Below are 26,310 nucleotides of genomic sequence, written 5' to 3' on the forward strand. Positions count from 1 at the left end.
GAAGCCTTCCTTGTATGATCCCCAATATCACTCATTCAACAAACATTCATTAAGCACCTACTGCATACCAGGCATTACGCTAAGCCCAGGGAATACGATGGAAAAAAAAAAACAAGCAACACTCCTGTCCTCCATGCTTAGTACTCCTACTCCGTGTTCTTTGGACAGTAATTATCTATGCACGCACTGAACCACCCCAAAGGGAATGTTAATTCAGGCACTGTTATCTTTTTATTCCCAGTACATCCAAAGGGCTCAATAAATGTGTGTTGAATTGCAGTGGATTAGAGATCACTGGGTCCAAGCTGATCAGTTTCTAGAGGAAGAAAACGGGGCCCAGAGAAAGGAAGTGATTTGCCTAGAGTCACAAGAGAAGCAGTCAGCAAGAGTGACACTGGAAACCAGATCTGTTGACTCCCAATCCAGCAGCCTCGGTGCTGACCCAGAGCCTAGAATCTGTCAGGTTATTTTCTGATTGCTCAAATGCACAAGAGGAGGAAAGAGGAAAATGTTACATAAGAGAGAGCCATGAAGCCCAGGACATGATGGGGGCCCACTCCTCTGCAGAGCCTATGACACCCCTTTCCAGACTCTCGAAGTATCCATCGGTTTTGCTGATTGTTTTTGTCTCTTTTTTTCTTTAAAAAATAGAATTTGTTATATCACATTGCTCTCTGGGAGGGGGGATGGACACTGGAAGAATTCTGGTGATGTAAAAACAAAAGATAAAGACGGAAAAAAGGTTTTGGTTTTCTTTTTTTTTTTTTTAAGAAAAAGCGTTGGGGTGTGCTCTCTGGCACTGCTGGTTCTGCCCAATGCATGGGGAAGAAATAAAACTGTGCCTGATGGCCCATTGGCGCTGCCCACTTCCATAAGCCTCCTGAACCTAAGCCTTAGCCACAAGGAAGGCGGCACCAGAAACCCCCTTTCCCCGCCATACAAACTAGTATTCAGAGAAGGCAAGGGTCTTCCAGGCTGCTGTCCAATCCCATCACTTTACAGTGGACCAAAGAGAAGGCCAGAGAGAAGTGACCTAGCCAACGTCACTCCAGTACTAAGTGGCACCGGCCATCCTCAAACCCAGGGTGGAATCAGGAGACTGAGGCTGGAAATCCCGCTCTACCACTGTTCTGCGGAACCTCAGACAAGCCTCTGAGAAGACTGGACGACATGACCCCTAAGGCTTTGCCATGATTTTCTGACTCCTTGCCAAGTGCCCTTGCTAGACTGTCAGCCAGGTGAGGTGACTGCCGGCTAGGTGATCTGCCTGGGACAGGACTGCCAGCCAGGTAAGGTGACTGCCAGCCAGGTGACCTGTCTGGGATGGGGACTGCCAGCCAGGTGACCTGTCTGGGATGGGGACTGCCGGCCAGGTGACCTGCCTGGGATGGAACTGCTGGCCAGGTGAGGCCATCTGCCTGGGACGGGGACTGCCGGCCAGGTGACCTGCCTGGGATGGCATCCGCTCCAGGAACTTGCTATCCAGAAAGGAGATGAACTTGATGAACTCCACTATCCATTCTAAGACCAGGAATCGGTGACCTGCGCCGATGGCCCAGAACCCTGTCCACAGAACCACCAGCCCATCACCTACTTGTGGTGTGACCTTAGGTGAGTCACCCCCTTCTCCTGAGGCCTCCCTATCTCCAGAAGGAGGGCACTGGACCACCCGGTACAGCTCAGGCTGTGGCCCACAGGTCTTTAGAGAGGGTCATCCTTGGGATGGGGCAGACAGGGCGGTCTTGGAGCCAGCAGCCCACCCCTGAATGAAAGGCAAAAGGGTACACAGAGAGCCTGGTCCGTGCATGCTACAGATGAGGAGACTGAGGCCGGGAAAGAGAACAGGACCTTCCCTGGCCGGGGGCGCTAACGGGCGCCCCCACACACCACGTCAGGGCATAGGTGAAGGAGCCCTGGACTTGCAGTCAGAGGGCCCTGGGTTCAAATTCAGCTGCTGCTCCTTAGGGCGCCTCCTCTAAAAGATGAGGAAGCCGCGGGGCAACCCCGGGGTCGGGGAGCTGCAGGGGACCTGGGGGCTCCTCTCCCACCTGCCTGTGGCCTCAGAGCTCTCAAGGGGCGGGGGCAGGATTCGAATCCAGGTTCTCCCAGACTCCAAAGCCATGAGATCAGCCCTTCCGGGCCTCAGTTTCCCCCTGTGCAAGATGAGAAGGTCCCCGGGGTCCCTTCCCCCTGTGACCAGGGCCACGCCACTGCTCCCCGGGCCTCAGTTTCCCCCTCTGTAAAATGAGGGCGGATTGAAGTAGATGGTCTCTAAGGCTACGACCCGACGGTCCTCGGGCGGGTCACGTGATCGCGCTCCCGGGCCTCAGTTTCCCCGTCTGTCGGGGCCGGGGTCGCCCGCGGTCCCCTCCAGCTCCAGCCTCGGGCGCCCGTGACTCTCGGCCCAGCCTCAGTTTCCCCTACCTGGGAGGCGCTGGGAGAGCCGGCCCCGGCCCCCGCACGAGCCGCGACCTTCCCTCCATCCTCACCTGCCGGTCGGCGCTCGCTGGGGGCAGCGGTTAGGGCCCCGGACCGGGGGTCGGCGCGGCCTGGCTGCTGCCCCCCGCTGCGCTCCGCCGCCGCCGCCGTGACAGGTCCCGGCTCCGCGAGCGCAGCCTGCGCGAGAGAGCGCGAGCGCGCCGCGCGCGCCCCGAGCCGGTGTGAGCGCGAGCGCGCCGGGCACGCGCGCCCCGCCCCGCCTCGGCCTGCCCGAGGGCCCGTCCGGGTCGCGCGCGGCCCCGCCCCACCCCGCCCGCGCTCGCGCCCGACTCCGGGGCTCCCCGCCCCCGCCCCTCGGAGCCCCACGCCGGGGCTGTGTGCGCACGCGCGGGGCGCTCCGCTCCAGCTGCTGCCGCTGCCGCTCGCACAGCTGCCGCTGCCGGCGCCGCGGGGCTGGAAGCGAGGAGTCCCTGATGATGTGGCGCCGGGGGCGGGGCGGGGCCGCAGTGCGAGCGTCCGCCTCCTCCCCTTCCTCTCCCTCTCCCCTGCTGCTGCGCCTGCAGCTGGGGGCCTCGGGCGAGGCCTCGGTGTACCCGTCTGTGCGATGGGAGGCCAAGACGCCATGGCCTTTGGGTCCCTTCCTGATACACCCCGATTTTGTCATCTCTTTCTGGGCCTCAGTCTCCCCATCTATGCAATGGGTGGCCAAGATGCCATGGCCTCAGAGCTCCCTTCCTGAGAGACCCCAGATTTTGTCATCTCCCCTCTCTGGGCCTCAGTCTCCCCATCTGTGCGATAGGCGGCCAAGACTCCATGGCCTTTGGGGTCCCTTCCCCCCGGACCTCGGGTTTTGTCATCTTCCCTCTAGGCCTCAGTCTCTTCATCTGTGAAATGGGAGGCCAAGACTTACAGCCTTAAAGGGCTATATAAATGCCAGCTATCATTGTGGTGATTATCGTACAAGTGAAATCAATTCTGTCAAAATTTCATATGTCACTTTTTCACCTCTTGAGGAAGTCAGCTAAGTAGTGATTCAACAACTTTTATTAAATTCCCAAGTGAAAGGGTGACGGTTCTTACCTTCAAGGAGCTTATATTCTACTAGAAACCTCTTTGGGAATAGCACACCTGGAGGGGAACTTTCCCTTAATTCTAGGCAGGCCCAGGAGCTGCCAGTGAGTGCAGGCCACGCGTCATTAGACTGTCCCACTTTCTCCAATGGCAGTCGTAGCATGGATTGCCTTATTGTTTTCTGAGCCAGAAGGTTGGGGAGTGGGAGATGGAATGCATACTAGTTAGATCCTGCATGGGCTGCAGGATGTTCTGTGGGGTACACAGATGCAGGTAGGTAGCCAATCCTGAGGTGAGGATTGACTCACCCCATCCAGGCAGCCCTCCCCTCAGGGTGAATCCCCAAGCCAAGTTAATTCCCCCAAACGCCTGGGTCCAGACGGTCATTGTTTCTGAGGGAGGCAGTCAGGCAGCAGTAAGACAGCCCCATCCTGGCAAGATCCTGCTGTCCGGCTTGGATGGCTGACTGGGGTGAAGATTGAATACAGATGTCAGAATCAGAAAGGGCCACCATATCAGTACCTAATTCTTTCCCAGCTTTGAGATATAGTCAAGTTTATCCTTTTTGTTGTTGTTATTTTAAATAAATCTTATTACTCTCTTGTTTTTTTTATATTAACAAAATTCCTCCCAGTATCCCTCTTCCTCCTTCCCAGACAGCCATTCCATATAACAAATAATATTTTTAAAGGAAAAAAATTAGTAAAACTAAACCAAATGTAGGAAAAGCCTGAAAATATATGTAAACTGTCCATTTCATCTTCAGTAATATTGTTTGGTGCTCTGCTATGTCCAACACCCTTTCCTCAAGAAAGTATTTCTGGCACGCAGTTGTGAGGCTTCTCAGTAACGTAGGATCCTTTAGCTTCTTTTCTTTCTTAATCCAAAATCACCATTTCCATCATAGTTTTCAATATCTTCCCCTTGCTCACTTCCCCAAAATTTCCAAGTATCCAGATATAGGTGGACTTGTTTCGGAGAAAATCACGTTCTTCCGGAGTTTTCTGATTTTCATGGTGCTCTCCATAGCTCACAAAATATTCGTAGCCACATGATGTGGTAACAATAAAAAAAAATTAGAAATTTCCCCATTGATTGTAGAATTACAGGGGGTTGCTGTCCGTCCACGTTGTAGTTGCTTCCTATGCTTGCTGACTGACTGATGTGTCCCTCCTGTAAGTAGAGAGCTGGGGGATGGTAGAATGCTGTTGGTTTGGTTTGAGATCTTCCTTTGATACAAGGGAGGCTTCAGTGGGAGGCTAGGTAAATAATGGGCTATTTTAAAAGGTAATAAGGAAATCATTTAAAAGAAAGCCACCAAGTGTCTTCCTGGGTCTAAGTGTTTGCTTACTCTCATTGTGAGCTCTGCAACATGAAACAATCAGGTGCCTCATGAAATGACGTTTCTTGTTGTCTTTGGCTGTGAAATAACACCAATGCTGCTGGTGCCTTGTTTGTCTGTCCCAGGAGAATCCATGAGCCATTCCTCCATTTACCAGCAACTTCCTCGAATCTTCTGCCTTCATTTTACTGCCTAAATGTCAATATTCATATGGCTCCAGTCCTCCAGGATTGTATCGACTTATTCTCACTGTTAAACGAATGTTTGGTGCCCACCTTAAAGCTATGATTCTTAGGACCCTCTGTTGACACCCCCCTTCTGTCCTTGCCCCCCAATAAGCAGGGAAGATTGTTTTTCAGTTGTGTCTGGCTCTTCGTAATCTCTACTTGGGGTTTTATTGGCAAAGATCCTGGAGTGATTTGTCATTTCCTTCTATAGCTCATTTTACAAATGAGGAAACTGAGGCAAATAGGGTAAAGTGACTTGGCCAGGGTCACATAGCTAGTAAGTGTCTGAGGTTGGATTTGAACTTGAGTCCTCCTGGCTCTAGGCCTGGCACTCTAACCACCACACCACCTAGATGCCCAAAGAAGGGGACTTTGTGGGACTGACATGCTGGTTTTTACTTTCTTTGTTTCATAGATTGCTCTGACTCCAAAAATTCACCATCTGGTGGCCAACCTGCTAGGAATGAGCTGTTTGGACTTGGGTTGTATCAGAATCAGCCTTTTTCACCAAGAACCAAGTTTTTCTTTTTTTTTCTTTCTTTTTTTTTTGGTAATATAAATTTATTTATTTTTAGTTTTCAATATTCACTTCCACAAGTTTTTGAGTTCCAAATTTCTCACCCCTCACCCCAAGATGGCATGCATTCTGAATACCCCTTCCCCTGTTCTGCCTTCTCTTCTATCTCTCCCCCCTCCCTTCTCTTATCCCCTTCCCCTTCTATTTTCCTGTAGAGCAGGATAGACTTCTGTACCCCATTTCCTGTATTTGTTATTTCCCAGTTGCATGTGGAAACATTTTTTAAAAACATGTGTTTTTAAAACTTTGAGTTCCAAATTTTCTCCCTTTCTCCCTCCCCATCCACCCTCATTGAAAAGGCAAGCAACTTAATATAGGTTGTACATGTGCAGTTATGCAAAACACTTCCTTAGTAGACATGTTATGAAAAACTAACTCTCCCTTAATCCTATCCTGCCCTCCCATTTATTCTATTCTTTCTTTTGACCCTGTCCCTCCTCAGAAGTATTTGCTTCTGATTACCCTCTTTCCCAATTTGTCCTCCTCTCTATCACCCCCTGCTCTCTTGTCCCCTTCTCCCCCTATTTTCCTGTAGGGTAAGACAGATTTCCATACCCAATTGAATGTGTATGTTATTCTCTCCTTAAGCCAAATCCTATGAGAATAAGATTCCCTCATTCCCTCTCACCTTCCCTGTTTCCCCTCCACTGTGAGAGACTTTTCTTTTCTCTGTTTTTTTTTTGTGTTTTGTGTAATTTACCCCATTCTACCTCTCCCTTTCTTCTCAGTATCATCCTCTCTCATCCCTTAATTTTATTCTCCAGATATGACCCCTTAATCTTCAACTCACCCTGTGCCCTCTATCTATCTATATATACATACATACAATTTTTTTCCTTCAACTACCCTAATACTGACAAAGTTCTCATGAGTTACAAATATCATCTTTCCATGCAGGAATGTAAACAGTTCAATCTTAATAAGTCTCTTATGATTTCTCTTTCCTGTTTACCTCTTCATGTTCCACTGGAGTCCTGTATTTGAAAGTCAAATTTTCTGTTTAGCTCTGGTCTTTTCATCAGGAATGCTTGAAAGTCCTCTATTTCACTGAATGACCATTTTTTCCCCTGAAGGATTATACTCAGTTTTGCTGGGGGTGATTCTTGGGTTGTAATCTTATCTCCTTTGCCCTCCGGAATATTACATTCCATGCCCTGCGGTCCTTTAATGTAGAAGCTGCTAAATCTTGTGTTATCCTGATTGTGTTTCCACAGTACTTGAATTGTTTCCTTCTGGCAGCTTGTAATATTTTCTCCTTGACCTGGGAACTCTGGAATTTGGCTACAATATTCCTAGGAGTTTTCCTTTGGGGATCTCTTTCAGGAGGAGATCTGTGGATTCTTTCAACTTCTATTTTGCCCTCTGGAAGAACCAAGTTTTTCCCACCACAATTTAGGTGCTCCTGGCATACATTTTACTGACTACAACTCAGTTCTCTCTATCCAGGGATGCGCCTTCCGAGAGCCTAAGGCTAAATTGTCGGTGCCATCATTTACATTTCAGAAATGGGCAATCTCTATAAATCAAAGCTTGATTTATTGGTTTGTTGATTGACTCTAGAATGAATAAAACATTAATTAATTCAAATTAAACTTAAATGTTTGTGCGTATGTACACACTCCCCCAGCCAGTTGTTACCACTGCAGTAACTTTGCCAAGAAAATCCCAGAAGGGGTCACAGAGTCAGACTCCAACTGAAACGACAGGACAACGTCAATAATAAAGCCTCCAATAATAAAGCCAATCAAACAATCAGCAAGCATTCATTATTAACTGCCTGCTCTGTGCCAGGCACTGGGCTATCTAGATAGAGTGAAGGGCTGTGAAAGCCAGAGGCCAACAGGGAGATGTTGGCATTGATTGAGTAGGAAAGACTCAGTGGGATCTGCACGTAAGGAAAATCATTTAAGCAGCCTCATGGAGGCTGGACTGAGGTGGGGACAGAGAAGGCAAGGAGCCCAGGTAGGAAGCTGGCTCCGTAGTCTAGGTGAGAGGCGATAAGGGACCCGATCAGGGTGGTGAGGGAAGGGGGTGCTTGTCCGAGAGCTTGTAAAGATAGAAATGGCAAGATTAGTTGGTTGGTTGCTGTCCTTTTGTTGCGGTCTGAGAGGTTGAGAGCTTGTGACCCCTCAAAGACTGAATTACAGGACGGGTCGTCTGGAATGAATTCACTGACTCAAGCATTCTTTAAGTCAAGGTGGCAAAGTTTATTGTTACGCTTTTCAGCGGGCAAGGATTCTGCAACCTTAGAGAGGTACAGTTAAAGTTTATATAGGATAAAATACAATAAAACATGTGCCAAATATGCTAACTAGGGGATTCAGGGTGGGATTAGGGAGTGGTTAAGGAGTGGTCAGTTCTTGAAAGAACATGCATTTCTTGTACCTACTGCGCAGGCATTTTACCCAGAGTTCACTGGGAAAAGCCCACAAGGGGGGACACATGGAGGTGTGGTTTTAGGCCTGCTACATCACTCAGTCAACCAGAGTTCAGGGTAACTGAGAGTTGTCCAGTCTGCCACCAATCAATGCCTTGTTTGACAAGACAGATGTAGGGAGTATACATATGTCTTAAGTCTAGAATACAGTTAATGAGGAGCCCAGGATGTAGATAATAAGGTAGGGTGGTAGGATAGTATAGTAGTGGGTAAGAATGTCTTTATGACCCAGTGCGAAGCCAGTTTAAGCTCATAAATCCTTCAGGTGCTGTTTGGAACTGCACCAGGGAGAGAGATAAGGGTCTTGCTGGGGCCCACTCATGAGTAATTGCTAAGCACAGGGTCCTTGGGCTGGGGAAAAACTGTCAGGGACAGTGTTTCTGAGGCTAGGGAGAAATTGGGGTCCAAGTACAAGCAGCCAAACACAAGCCCCCAAGTACCCCATCACTTTGTTTTCAAAGAGGACCAAAATGACATCACTGCGCTGGTTCGTCAGACCCATGTGAGCTTGGAATGTTCTACCACAGGTCGAGCACACATAGCCTGTGTGAACATTTGGGGTGGATTCTCTAAGTTCGGGCATCTTGCATTTCCTTGAGCTACTTCAGTTCTGCTTTGCTCATAGAGCTTAGAACCTTCTCTGAGCGGTCCTGTGTCTCCCATGTTGCACAATCAATTCCAAGAGAGACCTTGAGAGTGTCCTTGTATCACTTCTTCTGACCACCATGTCAACATCTACCCTGTGTGAGTTCTCCATAAAATAGTCTTTTGGCAAACGTATTTTTGCATCCGAACAACCAGAGCTCTGAAGCAGAGTTTGAATGCTTGGTGGCTTAGTTGGAGAAAGGACCTCAGTGTCTGGTATCTTATCCTGCCTGGTGATCTTCAGAATCTTCCTAAGACAATTCAAATGGAAGAGATTCAGTTTCCTGGCATGGCACTGGTATACTGTCCAGGTTTCACAGGCATACAACAATGAGGTCAGCAGAATGGTTCTGTAGACCTTCAGTTTGGTAGTCAGTCTAATACCTCTTCTTTCCCATACTTTCCTTCGGAGCCTCCTAAATACTGAGCTAGCTCTGGCAATGCGTGCATCAACCTCATCACCAATGTGTACATCGCTGGAAAGTATACTGCCAAGGTAAGTGAACTTATCCACAGTGTTCAAAAGTTCTCCATTTGCTGATGTGAGACTAGCAGAGTGCTGGTAGGGAAGCTTAGAAATGGGTAGGATTTGGGGAAAAGATAAAGACAAGGGGGTGGGGGGTGTCCAGAAATCCTAGAGATACAGAGAAAAGCAAAAACAACCCACTCCTTCAAAGAGCTCACATTCTAATAGGGGAAACATCATGCAAATTATGACCAGAAAAAAAGGAGATGACGTCAAGGGGGGTTTTTAGCCTAAAATAAAGAAAAAAAAAAAGAGGAAGTTCAAGTTGAACGGCCTGAATTTTCTTAATAAGACTAAGAGACAATGGGGGTAGGAGGATGGGAGAGGCTTCTCTTTTGGGGAGGGAAGAGGTGGTTTGGAAGAGATTGTATTGGGAGTGAGATTGGGAATCAATTAGCAAGGAATACGACTGCCTTGCCACTGTCATGTGGAAATGAAGAAAAAGGATTACCGAACAACCTTTTGGCTTGCCCACAATCTTTCAGTTCAGGAAATTACTCTCTGTAAGTTAACAGTTTCAGTTTCTGACCTCCTCACGTAAGGGTTTTTGTCAGAGAGTATTTCAAACCAAAAACTTGGAACTAAACCTGCAGTTTTGCCACCATCTTCCTGTCTGACCTCAGGAAAGTAATTCTACCTCTCCAGACTTCAGTTTCCTCCCCTGTAAAATGAGGGGATCAGAATAGATCAGAGGTGCTTAACTTTTTTCTTGTCCTGTCCCCATTTGGCATCATGGAAAGCCTCTGGACCCCTTCTCAGAATAAGGTTTTTAAGTGCATAAAATAAAATGCATAAGATTTCAAAGGAAATCAATTAGATTGAAACAGTTATCAATTTAAAATTCACGGACACTGAATTAAGAACCCATGGACTAAATAATCTCAATGGTCTCTTGCAATTATAAACTATTATTTTATGAGGGAGTTGGATTAGAGGCTTAATAAAATCCCTTTTAGTTCAAAATCCTGTGATCCCAATTGCAGGATCTCTGAAATGTGTTGCATCCTCCAAGAATGGAAAGAGTTTTCTGTTAAATCAACAAATTTTAAAAATCTCTTAATAAGTGTTTCCTAAAAGTTAATTATTGTCCTCTAGTTGATTAATATCAGAGGCTCGGGGGTGATAATATCAGGAACTACAGCTAAAACCCAGGGAGGGGAGAAGCAGTCAGCCACCCTCTGGGCATACAGCGGTAAGTGTGAGTGTGAGTTGAGAGAGTGACCCCAGAAGTGTTGCTGCACATACAGATACATTTAATAGAACATAGGGAGTGGAGGTAAAAAAGGACAAGTCCCAGTGAAGTCCTCTAGGAATGTCTGAGGTGAGAGAGAACGCTTTCCCCAGGAGGATTAGGGAAGGGTATGTGAAAGAGGCTATGCCTGAGTTAAGCTTTGAGAGAAGTATTCAAGGAGAAAAAGATGTGTAGAAAATGTATTTCAACCTTCAGGAATACATGGAGATTGGAGATTGAGGGCAGCATTTAGGGAGCTGCTAATAATTTAGTTTGACTTGAAGGTCACCTACATAAATAGGTGAGAAAAGTGAAATGAGGCTAGGAGGGTAAGTTGGGACCAGTGTAGATAAATGACGATTTGCATTTTCTTCTAGAGGAAGAAGGAAGACATTTTAGCAGCCAAGCTATTGCTATATCAAGAAATAGTATTTAGAGTATTCAGCCAGTGATACTTGTAATCAATGAAAAGATGGGGAAAGGATCAGAAATAATCCCAAAGGAGACATTTGTGAGTTAAATTTTGGGGAAGACCTGTACGGAAACACTGTCACGCTGGCACAGTAAGAATGAACCAGTGCCAGAGGGCAAAGGACAGGGTACGACGTGTTCTGTCCTTTCTCCTTTTTTTTCCTCCTATTTAGAACATTTCATCAGTTTGAACAATCTGATTGCAAACTGTTCCAAAGATGCTAAGACACTGATCTCATTGGTGTGAAAATACCCGTTTCGTACAGACCTAATGTCTGGATTCATCCTTTGAAGATCTTACAGGGATAAAGATGATATCTTATTTTCCCGGGAATTTTGGAACAGAAAATAGAAAAGATCAAGAGAATCATAACCTGCAAAGAATTGATTTCAAAAACCTGGAAAGACTTGTATGGTCTGATGCTGAGTGAAGTGAGCAGAACCAGGAGAACTTACAACATGACTAATGTGAAAATATGTTTAATAGGAATGTATATGTAGAGCCTGTATCAGATTGTGCGCCATCTTGGGGAGGGAGATGGAGAAGGAGGGGGAGAAAAATTTAAAACTCAAAAACTTATGGAAGTGATTGTTGATAAATCAAAGTAAATTAATTGAAAAAAACAAAAGAAAAAAGAATTGATTTCAAGCTGTTCTCAGAGTGGCGAGGATGGTACAGGAGCTCTCCTCATCACTTCTAAGGGTACAAGTCCTCCCTAAAAGTGAATGTTCTTCAAGGCTTCGGACCCTCTTCTTTTTCTCTCATTGCATTCTCTCTTTTAATGAGCTTCTCTGTTCCCATGGTTTCTATAATCAATCATGTGGCTCTCAAATACATCATCACATAAATTTCCCAGTGCATCCCCACAATCTCCCATTCTGAGTCATCCTACATAGCAACTTGAGCAAAATGAATCAACATATTGAAAAATTCTGACCTTATATGCAATGCTCCATAGTTACATGTCCTTTCTACCCCCTTGCAAAAATGCTAGAAGAGATTCCTTCTCATATCTCTTCTTTGGAGGGGGGGGTCATGCTTGGACTTTATATATTTTTTTATGGGAGAGCTCTAAAACATGTTGCATCCTCCAAGGATGGGAAGGACAGGGTCTCCCAATCCCATCCAGGCTGGAAGCGCAGGGAGTGCTTACAAGCCCCAAAACAGTCCTATCTGCACAGGAGTGTTGACCTGCTCAATTCTGGCCCATCTTAGGTAACCTGGTGGCCACCTGCTCCTGGAGGTTCAGCACCAAACTGGGTGCTGACACACTATTGGCTTAACCCACTCTGACCTGAATTTGCAAGACTGGACAGCCTCAGCCTTCCCAGCAGCTGGGTCTGTGCCACCATGCCTGGCTTGGTCCTTACATTTTTGCAGTCTTCAGATTTAACTGTTTTGTTGTTATTGTTTCTATTTATATTGTGGTCACTGTATGTACTTACATACTTCCTTCTTCACCCGCTAATGCCTCTGTCCAGCCATCATCGTGCTAAAAAGTGCTCCTAGCTCCAGCCTTCTCTGGTGCCTCCGACTTGCCCTGGGGTCCTGGCTCCTGATCTGTGAGACTTCTGCCTAGCTAGCCCAGACATAGCCTCAGTACGTGGCACCTCCTTCTTGATTACCTTATACTTCCCACTCTGGGAAGAGTAATCAAATCAATACTGCCGTTCTTGGTATTAAAGGGCATCGGCCAAAGAAAGCCCAGCAGTTAGGAACATCACTGTATGCTCACCTTGATGCAATCCTCCCCGTGGGCTTCAGAACACGTGCTGGTTTTCTATAACTGGTTCTGTTCTGGTCTGGTTATCAGTGGTGAGGAAAGCTTTTCAGTGTGTACAAAAGGGCTCAAGCCTCCAGGCAGAGAGAAACTGAGAGTCCTGCTCTCACCCTCACTGCCAGAGCCAATATAAAGCCTGGAGCATTTTTTTTTATAGTTTTTAAGTTGATTGACATAGTGTCTGTTCCTGTCTTGCCTATTCTTCTCTGCCTTAGGTGAGAAAGTACTGGAGACAGAATGTTCTTAACTTTCTGAGAGGCTCATTTTAGAGTGCTGATCTTGGACATGGGAAGACCTGGGTTCAAATCCTGTCTCTGACACATATCAACCCCATAACAATGGGAAAGTGCCCCCGTTTAAAAAGTTCGAGAGATACACTTTCTGGGTAATTTAATCATTTTATGAATAAGGCTAGCATGTTATTAATAAAAAGAGGTCAGTGGCACTCTCTAATGCCAAAGACCCCTCATGGAGGTGGGCTTATAGTCTCTACGCCCTTGGAAGATCCAGTGTTTGTGAGGGTGGCAATCAACTCTGATTGGTTAATGATTAATGAGACAATGAATATTATAATGAGATGTGGGCTCATTCTAATGAGAGTCTTGGGGGTTCATGACTTGGATCACCCAAGCTTTGGTCAAAGAGACTTATCAATATACATATCAAAGAGAATCCATTTCTACCCCAGACCTGTCTGACCAAACACAATGAACAGGAATTCACCAATTCTCTCAGCCTGGTTGGGTAAGTCTTTGCCCGAGATTTCCCATACTGGTTGATTTCTGGATGAGGAAGGAGAAAAGGTGAAAAATACTTGGTTCTGATTCAATAATTAGTTATTAATACAAAGAGCAATAATTTCTCTCATACTCTCTAAGTCACTAATGGCCCCAAAGAGATGGAATTCTAGATGTTGGCCCTCCCCCCAATACTCAAAACTGCTTAGGGGTCTGAAATACTTTTGAGAAGATTCCTGGGACAAACCCAAGTTTTCTTGCTCGCTGGGAGAAGGAATTTTTGCACTTTTAAGTTTTGGTCTCTGCAGAGTCTAAGATATAGCGTGACATTTAAAAAAGTTAGAGAAACATAGTTTCTGGATAATTTTATCATCTTATTAATATGGCCTGATCAGGTTATTAATAAAAGGATGGTCATTTGGCCATCTCTCTTAGACCCTTCTAAACAGTAGGTGGTTCATCAAACAGCGATCAAATCTAATTGGTTAACATTTGGGCTCTATTAAAATGAAGGGCTGAGCATGTCTTGGCTAGGGAAAGTATCTCTATACCAGACCACCTGTAGCTTTAGGCTATCGTTTCAAAGAATGTATACCCTACTCAAGCATGAGCAGAACCCAATAGCTTCTACCAGGGTGGGGCTTTGAATGAGAAAGTGAGTCCAATCTCATCACCAGCAATGTCCTTAAAAACTGAACTTACTTTGTAAGAAGTGGGGGGGGGGAAGCTCTGAATCTCCCCAAGATATTGGTTATTAATAATCATTTCTCTCAATAGGGATAGGAATTAGACCTATGATTTCATTGGTATGGAGGATTCTCCAAAAAGAACACTCCCTCCAGCAGTGCAAATCAGCACTTTCTTTGCAATTTATAGTCTTAGAGAAACTGGGGCACTGAGGAATTAAGTGACTCACCCGAGGTCATCTTGCCAATATGAGTCTGAGGCAGACTTGAACCCAGGCCTTCCTGGCTCTGAGGACAATTCTCTCTTCACTTGACCAGGCTACCTGGCACACACTGGGTATTTAATAAATGTTTGATGGTTAACTGTTTGATTCTTGTATGGGGCAGGATCTCAGAGACTTGACCCAAGAGAAGAAGTGAGTGTGAAAAATAATTAAAATTGTATAAGTGGGGGGAGGGCAGGGGGAGAAGTATAGCTGGATAACAAGAAAAAACGTAAAGAATGGAAATGAGCTGGAGGCAATATCTGAACCCACATCTTCTTTTTTCATGCTGTGTCCCCTTGGGACAATAGGCTTTGTCCTAGAAGTCATCTCATCCAAACTCTTCATTTTACACAGGAGGGAATTGAGGTCTAGCAAGCACTTGACCAAGGTCACTAGGTCATGGAAGACCTGGGGAAGACTCCAAACTCCAAATCCACTGTTCTTTCCATTGGACTGCCTTAGGATCGTAGATTTAGAGCTGGGACTTTAGAAGACATCCCTCTAATTTTACAGGTAAGTAAACTGAGGCCCAGAATGGTAAAGTGAATTACCCAGGATGATAGGTAAAATCAGAGGTATAGAGTTGGAAGAAGCCCTAGAGGCCTCTCACTTAACCCACTCATTTTACACATGGGGAAACTGAGGCCCAGAGAGGTTGTGACTTGTCCAAGTTTCTAAATGGTGGTAGTAGCATTCAAATCCAGTTTTCTGACTTCAAATCCATTGTTTGTTTGTTTGTTTGTTTTACTTCATCCCAGATACCTTAGGAGTAGTCAGTCAATAAACATATTTTAAGCACGGACAATGGTCTGGGCACTGTGCTAAGCTCTAGGGTTACAAAGAAAGTAAAAGCAATCCCAGTTCTCAAGATGCTCACAGTCTAATGAGGGAGAAAATATCACACAATTATGTACAAACAAGCTACATACAGCATGAGTTAGAAGTAATCTAGCAGGGTAAGGCATTCCAATTAAGGGAGAAAGCAAAAGGCTTCCTGTAGAAGGTGGGATTTTTGAAGTAGAAATGATGAATTTTACCCTATGAAATTTCAATTATACTTTGTTTACTAGAAGAAAAAAATAAAAAAGAAATACAATTGCTGTGTAAATCCTAGGAACCCAGGCAACCTTGAGCCTGAGTCTACTTGGGGTTGTTCACATTATCAAACCACCAGGATTTCTATTTCCCACTCAGAAAATTCTTGTTTAGAAAACAAAAAACCATGGTTTTTGCCCAAGCTTAAATTTGGCCTGAAACCCTCCTTTAAAAATAAATCAGTGTGGGGAAGCGAGGTGGCACAGTGGATAGAGCACCGGCCCCTGAAGTCAGGAGGACCTGAGTTCAAATCCCACCTCAGACCAAACACTTGACACTTACTAGCTGTGTGACCCTGGGCAAGTCACTTAACCCCAATTGCCTAAAAACAAACAAAAAATAAATAAATCAATATCATACTAATCAACAACCAGAAGTTAATTAGTCTGGAGCAATGGGAAGAACACTAGCATTAGAGGCAGAGGACATGGGTTCAAATCTCAGCTCTGGGCCACTCACTACCCATGCTGAACTTACTTGCTTAGCCCCCATGGCCCTCAGTTTCCTTCTTTGTAAAATGAAGGGGTTAGACCAGATGATCTTGAAAGTCCATCCCAGGTCTAACCCTTAGGACACTTTCTAAAATAAAGCCTTTTCCTGTATTTATACCTTCATTACCAGCCCCTGAATATATATTTCCCAGGAGGCAGAAGTATCCTGATTTAGCATCATAGACTCTGGGAGTTGGAGGGGACTTTAGCAATTGGGAAGACTAGGTAATTAAATTAATTAGGTAATTGTTCCAAGGGCTGTAAGCCAGGGAAATAACCGCTGATTTATTTGAAGCCATATCAATATAAATAATCAGTCCGACTATTTTTAGGGAGATAAAAACCTAGCCTATAAAAGAATGAAATTGCCTACTGGAAAAGAAGTGAGAAGACTGTAAGCCCTAATTCTTGTGAACTAACTAATGAATCATCTTGCACGCAGGGGACCCACAAATCTCATTCATTAAAGGAGCTTCCAGAAGAAGCAGGTTTTTAAAAATGTATTGTTCGCATAATCGCTTCAGCTCTTGCCTTCGGCTTGTCAACCGAGGCTGTATTTGACAAGATGTCATCAGAGAGACTCTGGAGGCTTTCAGGTTGTTATGATTTTTCTAGAGATGAGTTATCTTGGCACTGAAGAGAAAAAACAAACTCATATTTACTCAAAGCCATAGGCTGTTCCCTCCTGGAAAGGAGCGTAGGGTTCATTGAATCTGAGCCCCTCAATACACAAATGAAGAAACTAGAACGGAGAGAGGAATTTACTCAGGTCCCATCCAGTGAGGCCTAGAACCCAGACCTGACTCCAATCGATTTTCCTCTGACATATTTGATTTCTTGATTTATTTGAATCCTTATCAATGTAATTAATCAGTCTGGCTATTTTTAGGGAAACAAAAATCGGTTCCATAAGATATAGGCTTTCTGACATACGGGAAAGCATAAAGAGCTAGGTTCCTCATACATTTTTTTCTTTAAAAAACGGAGGCAATTAACTCTTTTGTCTCATGTAGTTTTCATTTATGATTTCTTGAAATAGAGCTCTGTAAAAACCAGGCTTGGATAAAGTCTGCTGGGATTCATTGGCTCTACTTGACTATGCCTTTAAATACAGATCACTCTGGCTGTAAAATGACCGGTCAATAATAGGTCCCAGCTCAAACCCCTCTAGCTCACTGTTTGGGTTTTGGTGGGCTCAGCATAAGGTAAATAGAAATTGTTTCTGTTCTGGCCAGAAACCCTGAGGGTCTTCCCCTTCCAGATAGATCCTTTTGAGCAGGCAAACTAGGCCACCTTTTGTCTCAGTTCTTACCTAGCCTTAAAGCACTGAATGGGTGTTGCCTCAGACAAACTGAGACCTTGGTAAAACTTTAACTTAAAAAGGCCAAGGTCTCCCACTGCAATTGGGGCCATCTCTAGTCTTCCTGACCTGTGTCTTGCCGCTGGACTCAGATGACTCTGGAAGAGAGAGTGAGGCTGATGATTTTGCACAGCTCTGCCTCACTTAAATCCACTTCACTTGCAAGTCAAGACATCACCCTCCTGATGTCATTGGTCCTCTTGGAGAACAAAAGACAAACACCAGAGAGGAACTTAGAGATTATCTAGCCCACAACCCCCTCATTTTAGAGACAAGGAAACAAAGGCTGGGAGAGGTAGTTGACTAATCCACAGTCACACAGCTAGGAAATGTATGAGATGGGTTTTGGACCCAAATTTTCCTGACTTCAGGGCAGCTAGGTAATGCTGCAGTGGATAGAAAGCTTGGCCTTAAGTCAGGAAGACGTGAAATCAAACCTGGCCTCAGATACTTGCTAGCTGTGTGACCCTGGACAAGTCACTTAACTGTGTTTGCCTCAGTTTCCTCATCTGTAAAATAAGCTGGAGAAGAAAATGGCGAACCACTCCAGTATCTTTGCCCAAGAAAACCCCAAGTGGGGTCATGAAGAGTTGGACACAACTGAATATCAACAAATTCCTGACTTCATATCCATCATTTTATCTCACTGTGCTAAACTGAGAGGAAGATAAAATCTAGTCCTCATTTTACAAGAGTCATAACTAGTATGGAAAAGTCAGGACTTTCCTAGGCACTGACATAAGGGAGAAGGCAAATACCCCCTCTGCCATCTTGTTCCCATGTCTTGTGCTTCATGCCTTAATGGTCCTCTGTCAGCCAGCACCCCAGTGGAAGTGGGCAAGAAGGTGGGCCCTAGGAAAGAATGAGGGAATTGTGTCATGGCTTAACAGTGGTCAAGCCCTCTCTTCCTGGAAGTAACACACCAGCATGCCCCCTTCGTATCATCAAAATGAGACTTCACCCCACTCTCAATAGCTCCATCCTCTAAGGCCCCGGTCCTCCATTTACTCCACCTCCCAACCTGCTCTATTGTTTTGCTTCAGGTGAAAAAAATGACTCAAAGTTCAGAAATATGTATGTGGAGAGAAGAGATGGATGGGTATTTCATTATAGACAAGTCACAGCAGCCCAAAGGTTGTTTGACATTTTGCTGAGATTTTAAGATCTATTATGTCTGGAAGGTGTCATTTTTGATGTCTCCTAATACATTATGACTCAAGACAATTGTCTGGTTTGATGTGGCCTAGGGCAAGTTCAAGGTAATAATAATGCAAGCTTGGAAAAGAATTTCCAAACTGTATTTAGAGGAGGTTAAACTCTAAAGGATTAGCTCTAGTCAGCATTCATTAGGTACTTAGCACACCCATTTATGATTCAAGCTGCCTCCAATCTCTTCTCTCTCTCTCTCTCTCTCTGTCTTCTCTCTCTCCTCTCTGTCTTTCTTCTCTGTCTCTCTCTCTGTCTCCTCTTTCTCCCTTTCTCTCTCCCTCCTTCCCTGTCTCTCTCTTTCTGCCTGCTTCATTCTCTTTCTCCCTCCTCTCCTCTCTCTACCACTCTCCCTTTCACTCTCTCTCCTCCTTCTCATTTTCCCTCTCTCTCTCCTTTTCTTCTTTCCCCTCCTTCCCTCCCTCTCTTCCTCTCTCCCCACATATTTAGGACTATCAGTGTTTTGAGTATGTATATACACACATACTTGTATTTACATATATGTACATGCATGTATCTTTCAAGTTCTGATAAAGATCTGATCCTTTGGTAATTAATGTTGCCCTTGTTTCAGCGGTTACTGTTTTACCATTTGCAGTGGGGCTTGAAAAGTGTTTGTGTTGGAGGCACAAGGCTTCTATAGCTATCTTTCTCTTTCTCTTAAAAAGTCCTAGAAGAATCAGTTTCCATCATCAAATTTTTGGTCTCTTAAGGCATTAATTGGTACATGGGAGTAAGAATGCTGTTGGAATGGAGGCAGAGAGGTTCCGAAAGTCAGGAGCAGATCAAATGTATAAAAGAGCAAATTCTCTTTATTCCAGAAAATTCTTCCATCGCGGTGGTGAGAAGTCAGGGCAAAATAATACCTTCCTGCCTATGAGAGACTCTCTCCCGTGTAAGTGACCATTAGCCATCATCAATGGATTGTCAGTCTGAGAAGCTCCAAGTCCCATGTTGTCCTCCAACGCTTCCAAGATCTTTGATTTCATCAGTGAAAGGACCATCTCCATTGACACAGATTGAAAACCCTCCCTGACTGAGCCGGGAGCTCTTGAGAGTGGTTGACTTTGTCAGCACGTGGGTGGAGCTGGTGATGAGCCCTTCTGGACATATAGTGAAGCTGGTTCTTGCCTGTATTTGAAGGGATCTTGGGAGGACCTGGGGGACCTTTTGATTCTCCAGCCCAGGGTTAACTCCAATGCACAGTGAGGCTTCAGAGTAAACTTTGGTCAGTGTTGGTATTGGGAGAAATTCAAGTGTCTCTAATGGTCTGACACTTCTCCGTGAGGCCAGGGCTTTGCCAAGAGTCAGTAAGCGTTTATGGCTAAACTGATGTTTGAGCCCTACACTACGTGTGGCAGAGCCCCACCATAGAACTTCCTGCTCTGTTTATGATCTCTTTGCCCTTACAGAACAAAATAAAACAAAGTCTGACCAGAGCAGACAATAGCAGAAGTGGAGTGACTCTCCTTTGAGGACACAGACCCAGTGTTCCACAGTTCAGACAAAAAGGCCGTCCAGAGAGATCTTGAAACATTGCCCAACCCTTGCATTTGGAGTATTGTGGAGGCTTGGCAAATGAAGTACTGAAAAAGGAGAGTGGAAGGGAGAGGTCCAGATAAGTACCACTGAAATAGTGGAGGGTAGCTATATGGTGTGGTGGATAGAGCATTGGACCTGGAGTCTAGAAGACCTGAAATCAAATCCAGCCTCAGGCACTTACTAGCTGTATGACCCTGAGAAAGTCCCCTAAACTCTGACTCAATTTCCCTTTTTTGTACAATGGTAATAATAATAGCTTCTATCTCTCAAGGTTGTTGAAGATAAACGGAGATAATATTTGTAAAATGCTTTTCAAATCTTAAACAGCTGTATAAATGCTATCTATTATTACCATGATTCATTCATTTAACAAACATTTATTTATTAAATGACCTTTGCGTCTGGTACTGGGGAACACAAGGTAAAAAATGAAAGCACCCCTCCCCTTAAAAGAGTTTACATGCAGGGGCAGCTAGGTGGCGCAGTGGATAGAGCACCGGCCCTGAAATCAGGAGGACCTGAGTTCCAATGTGGCCTCAGAAACTTACTAGCTATGTGACCCTGGGCAAGACACTTTACCCCGTTTGCCTCATTTTCCTCATCTGTAAAATGCTTGGAGAAGGAAATGGCAAACCACTGCAGTATCTTTGCCAAGAAAACCCCAAATGGAGTCACAAAGAGTCGGAAATAACTGAACAACAAACAATAATGTGTGTGTGCGCGTTCTATGTATTGAGAGAGGGAGAGATCTGGGAGTCATTTACGTTGAAGTGATAATGAAACTGATGGGAGCTGAGGAGATCCCCAAGAGATAAGGTATACAGGCAGAAAAGATGAAGGCACAGGACAGAGCTTGGGAGAACCTCCTGCCTGTGGCTGCAGTGGGGATAATGGTCAGGGAAAAAAGACTGAGAAGGAACAAAGAGGCAGGAAGAGAAGGAGGACAAAGCAGCGTCAGGGAAACACAGGGAGGGTATATCAAGACAACGGGGGAAGGGACCCCCAACAGTGCTATCAAGTGCAGCACAGGGACCCAGCAGGAGGAGGCCTGAGAGAAGGCCGCTACACTTCGCCGCCTCCTCGGAGAGAGAAGCCTCTGCTGAGTGGCCACGTCGGAAACCAAACAGCACAAATTCGCCAAGTCAGTAAAAGGAGATCAAGCAGAGACAGCCTTCTCTAGGACTTCAGCTGAGAAAGGGAGGCGAGGCAGGGCGAGAGCTCGAGGAGATGGCTGGCTCAAGGGAAGGCGTTTTCTTAAAGTTGGGGAGACTGGCCCCCATGATAGCTGGCGGCTGGCAAAGAGCCGTTAGACGAGGAGGAAAGATTTAAAATCAGAGAGGACTGAAGGGGCAATCAGGAAGAAAAGGGGGACTATGGGACCACGGGCCCAAGCGGAGGGGTTGGCCTTGGCAGGAAGGAGGACCACCTCATCATCTGAGACCGCAGGGAAGGAGGGGAGACTGGGGAATGATGCAGGGTGCTCTGAGTTGTAGAATGTGGGAGAACAGGGAGGCAGTGCAAGGAAAAAGGCCTCTGTTTTCTCTGTGAAGTATGAGGGGAGGTCCTCTCCTGAGAGGGAGCAGGGAAAGGTGACATAGGAAGCTTGAGAAGAGGAAAAAGAAGTGTACAACCACCTTGGAAAGGGTAATCAATCAGTATGGTACAGTGGGAAGAACACTGTCGCTAAATGCCACAGTTGTTCAGTCATTTTCAGTCAGGTCTGACTCTTCATGACCCCACTTGGGGTTTTCTAGGAAGAGATACCAGAGTGGTTTGTTATTTCCTTCTCCAGCTCATTTTACAGATGAGGAAACTGAGGCAAACAGGGTTAAATGACTTGCCTAGGGTCACACAGCTACTAAACGTCTGAGTCCAGATCTTCCTGACTCTAGGCCTGGTGCCCTATCCACTGAGCCACCCAGGTGCCCCAAATCCAAAGGCCTGGGTTCAAATGCTGCCTTGGCATTTACTACCTATGTGACTTTGGATAAACTGCTTAACCTTCCTAGGCCTCAGTTCCCTCATCTGTAAAATGAGCAGGTTGGACTAGTTGCCTTTGAGGTCCCCTCCAGCTCTAACTCTCTGGTCCTAGGAGGAGTTAAGAGATTGCCTCGTGGCAGTGAGGGCCCAGGTACTTCTTCTTCTTTTTTTGGGGGGAGGGTGAGGCAATGGGGGTTAAGTGACTTGCCTAGGGTCACACAGCTAGTAAGTATCAAGTGTCTGAGTTCAAATTTGAACTCAGGTCCTCCTGACTCCAAGGCTGGAGCTCTATCTACTACGTCACTTAACTGCCCCTGGCCCAGTCACTTGTAGGACAAATTATAAAGTCTTCTATTTGGAATGCAAAGCTCTCAGTAACTTGGCCTCGACCTCCCTTTCCGGTCTCCTTACACTTTCCTACCCTCCACATATTCTATGACCTAATCCAGCTTTAATGAATTTCTCGATATTCCTCCCATACAATGCCTCACATGCCCCTCTGTGTCTTTGCACTGGCTTCTCTGAAAACATCACCCTCCTCATCCCCACCTGGGGAGCCTAGCCCCTGTGGCTTCCTTCAAGACTCAACTCAAATCCCTCATCTGCAGGAAGTCTTTCCCAGTCCCCTCCCTCCATCCCCCAGTTTCCACTGCTTCCCAGTTGAGATGACCTCCCATCTACTCAGAGTAGTAACTGAATGCACCTAGCTCTTTGTTGCTATCTTCCCCTTTAGATTGTGAGCTCTCTGAGCGCAGGGCCCATGTTTTCATCTTTCTTTATACTCCCCAGGGCTCAGCAGAGTACCCCAAGATGCTGAATAAATGCTTTTAGATATTGTTTGTCCTTCTTTCTCAAAGACCACGGCATCAGGAAGGTGATGCCATGCCCTGCAAGTGAATTGGATTTCAGTGAGGTAGGGCTGTGCAGTTACCAGCCTCACTCTCCTCCAGAGCCATCTGGGTCCAGTAGCCAGATATAGATTGACTGACAATTGAAAATAGAGGACAAAGTTGTACAGGACCTGATCAGCATGACCGTGCGGGTTTCTCCAGCATCACTTAGGGATACGTGAGTAAGAGCTGAGAAAGCAGAGGGGAGGAGTCAGCCTGTGGTTTAGCCAGGCCTGAGTGCCAGACAGATGTGCGGCCAAGAGAGGGGATTCCAGAGCGGAGGGCAGGGTTCAGATGAGTAAGAGAGGCCAGAGTGGAGCGGGGATGGCCTGGGCACTCCTAGAGGGATGGAGAGACTGGAGGTCACAGGACAGATGAAGAAAAAGGTTGAGGATGAGTGAGGTGCAGGCAGGTAGGAAACTAAGGAAGTCAGATAAACAAACTATAGAATTCTTAATAAATAATAATAACGATGATGACAGCTAACATTTACATAGCACTTTAAGGTTTGCAAAGCACTTTACAAATGTTAGCTCATTTGATCCTCACAACAGCTCTGGGAGGTAGGGACTATTATTATTCCCATTTTAGGGGGAGATGAGAAACTGAGGCAAACAGAGTTGAGTGATCTGCTCAGGGTCACATGGCCAGTAAGTGTCGGAGGCAGGATTTGAAGTCAGGTCTTCTTACTCAATGACCAGTACTCTGCCATCTAGCTGCCTTTAAGGGGGGAAGTAGAATACTTCTGGGTGATGATGAGACCAAGGGCAGGTGATCCATGGCCACTGAAGTAGACTGAAATACCTGAGTGCCTCAGAGGCAGCTGGTGGAGCAGGGGACAGAACACTGGGTCTGGAATCCAGAAGACTGTGTTCAAACACGACCTCAGACACTTACTAGCTGTGTGACCTTGGGGAATAATGGGACCTATGTTGCAGGGATGTTGCTGTGTGACCCTGGGCAAGTCACTTAATGCCTGTTTTCCTCAGTTTCTTTATCTATAAAATGGGCATAATAACAGTACCTGGCTCCTCAGGGTTGTTGTAAGGATCAAATTTTATAAAAAGTGCTTGGCACAGTGCCTGGCATATAGTAAGTGCTAAATAAATGTTAGTTATTATTATTTTTTACTTATTGTATATACATTATTTCCCCTAAGAGAATGAACATCGTATCACCAGCATAGGACCACAGCTCTAGGGCAGGAAGGGACCTCGGAGGTCATCTACTCCATTTCACAGATGAGGAAACTGAAGGCCAGAGAGGGTAAGTGACTTGGTCAAGGTCACACAAGTAGTTAGCATCTGGGGCAGAACTTGAACCCAGGTTCTCGGGCTCCAAGGGCTGGTCTTTTCCCACAGCCTCCTCTTTGCTTTAGTATGGATAGGTACGCTGTACTTTATGCAGCTGGTGTGTTTCTGAGACTCTTTGAGCATAAAATGAGTTTCCACAAATAGATTTGGAAACCGTCCTCACTTCTCTTCTGTTTTTCCCCAGATCCTTTCCTTGAGAGCAGTGGGGAAGTCTGCCAGGGGACACTGTGACCACGTGTTGTCATAGACAACAACAGGGATTCCTGCTCAGGTCTGGGTTAGACTGACCCATTTGCTGTTTCTCATACACAACATTCCATCTCCCATCAATGTGTCTTTGTAGAGGCTGGGCCCCAAACCTGGAACATACTCCCTCCTCCAGCTTCCTTCAAGGCTCAACCCAAGTGCCCTCTCCAACACGGCCTGTTCCCCATTTGTATTACTTATCTCTGAGCACCTTAAAATGTCTCCAAACAGAATGCAAGCTCTTTGTATTTGCTTTTGTCTTTGTATTCTCAGCACCTAGCACAGTGCCTGGCATGCAGTCAGCACTTAATAAATGCTTGTTGAATGAATGGATGCCTATGAGGTCTTTGCTGAGATTCTGAGAAGGCAGTGGACTAGAGTAGATAACCTTAGGAGCAGTTTCAACTTTATGAAATTATGAGCAGCTTTCTGTTAAAATAAACAGTAGCTAGGTGGCACAGTGGACAGAGCACAGGGCCTGGAGTCAGGAAGACTCCTCTTCATCCATCCATCCATCCATCCATCTCAGGATGGAGGGGCACACTGCAGTTGATGCCACTGGTGTGTTTCTGAGGTTCTTTGAGTATAAAATGAATCCCCATAAATAGATTTGGAAACCCTTCTTCCTAAGTCCAAACCCGGCCTCAGATACTTACTAGCTGTATGACCTTAGGTGAGTCCCCTAACCCTGTGTACCTCAGTTTCCTCATCTGTAAAATAAGCTGGAGAAGGAAATGGCAAACCTCACCAGTATCTCTGCCAAGAAAACCCCCCAAAGGGGTCATGAAGAGTTGGACACAACTAAATAGCAACAACATTTTAAAATAGCAAACAGATTTAAGGATAGAGATGAGCCTGATAATAAAGTCTATTTCTCTAAGAAATTGTTACCCTTGCAATAAAAAGACATGGAAAATCTCATTTTTGGTTAGATACAGGATTCCTCTCCCTGTTTTTTTTTTTCCAGGCCCTTGACTGGGGATGGTGACTCATAGCTTCTGCTGTGGACTAAAAGAGTCATCAGGCTGCCTTTATGAGGAAGAGGATTTCCAGCCATGGAGCCTCATTGGACACAAGCTGATTTCACCATCAGCTGGCCAGAGTTGAAGCCCAGAAACTGGAAGCGGAGAGAAGTTCCGCCAGCACATAAATACCAAAGATACCCGGTGGTGAACACAAACCCAGAAACACAATGTTCCGTAGAAAAAGGCAGAGAGATCAGTTTCATGACATCGCTTTAGCAGCTGGGCAGTTTCAGAGATGTGAATTGCCCAGGCTGCCTATATGCCATGGTCAAACAGAGTCATAGTATATGATTCTTTCCACAGGTTTCCTATCTATATGAATATGTCTGCTTTTCCTGTAGATAATGTACTAATATGTGGAATAGTGTATGACATAGGTTGACAGGGACAAATGTTTAGTCACTATTTAAAAGGTTTTGCTGGCTATTTCTTTAAATGCCTTTACTTAGAACTAAATGTGTTCTTTGACTAACTAGTAGAAGTCAACACATTGGTGGGGGCTCATGAGTGATAGCTTTGAGTAGTTCCATACCCAGAGAGTTCCTTGAATCTGGGGAAAGATTTTCTATGGGACACAACACACAAGCTGGAGAGCTACAATGTATATATATACTTGATACTTATTTCTCTGTATTCATGTCAATATCCTTAGTAGAAATATACATACTAGTAGTATGTAAGCTCCTTGAGGGCAGGAACTTTTATTTTTTATCTTTTTAATAATGA

The 26,310-nt window shown here is 45.5% G+C and overlaps 1 protein-coding gene and 1 long non-coding RNA gene across 4 annotated transcripts in view; one reads left to right on the forward strand and one right to left on the reverse strand.

Annotated features, from left to right (window-relative positions):
- SLC41A2 (solute carrier family 41 member 2) overlaps positions 1-12,649 on the reverse strand; it is a 130,752-nt gene extending 118,103 nt beyond the window's left edge. Inside the window, exon 1 of one of the 3 annotated variants that reach the window (XM_020982400.2) lies at positions 12,413-12,649. The gene's annotated coding sequence lies outside the window, so the exon portion shown is untranslated. Of the gene's footprint in view, positions 1-2,489; positions 2,630-12,412 lie in introns of those variants that run through there. The other 2 variants (XM_078146960.1, XM_020982399.2) reach the window with 2 other exon arrangements.
- On the forward strand, positions 777-22,944 carry LOC110205673 (uncharacterized). The gene is made up of 3 exons (XR_002323643.2): positions 777-1,611; positions 14,791-14,949; positions 19,410-22,944. It is a non-coding gene; the product is annotated as an uncharacterized LOC110205673 (long non-coding RNA).
- Positions 22,945-26,310: the final 3,366 nt, after the last annotated feature.

This window comes from Phascolarctos cinereus, unplaced genomic scaffold (genome assembly GCF_003287225.1).
Source record: "Phascolarctos cinereus isolate Bilbo 61053 unplaced genomic scaffold, phaCin_HiC Scaffold_1;HRSCAF=81, whole genome shotgun sequence".
NCBI lineage: Eukaryota > Metazoa > Chordata > Mammalia > Diprotodontia > Phascolarctidae > Phascolarctos > Phascolarctos cinereus.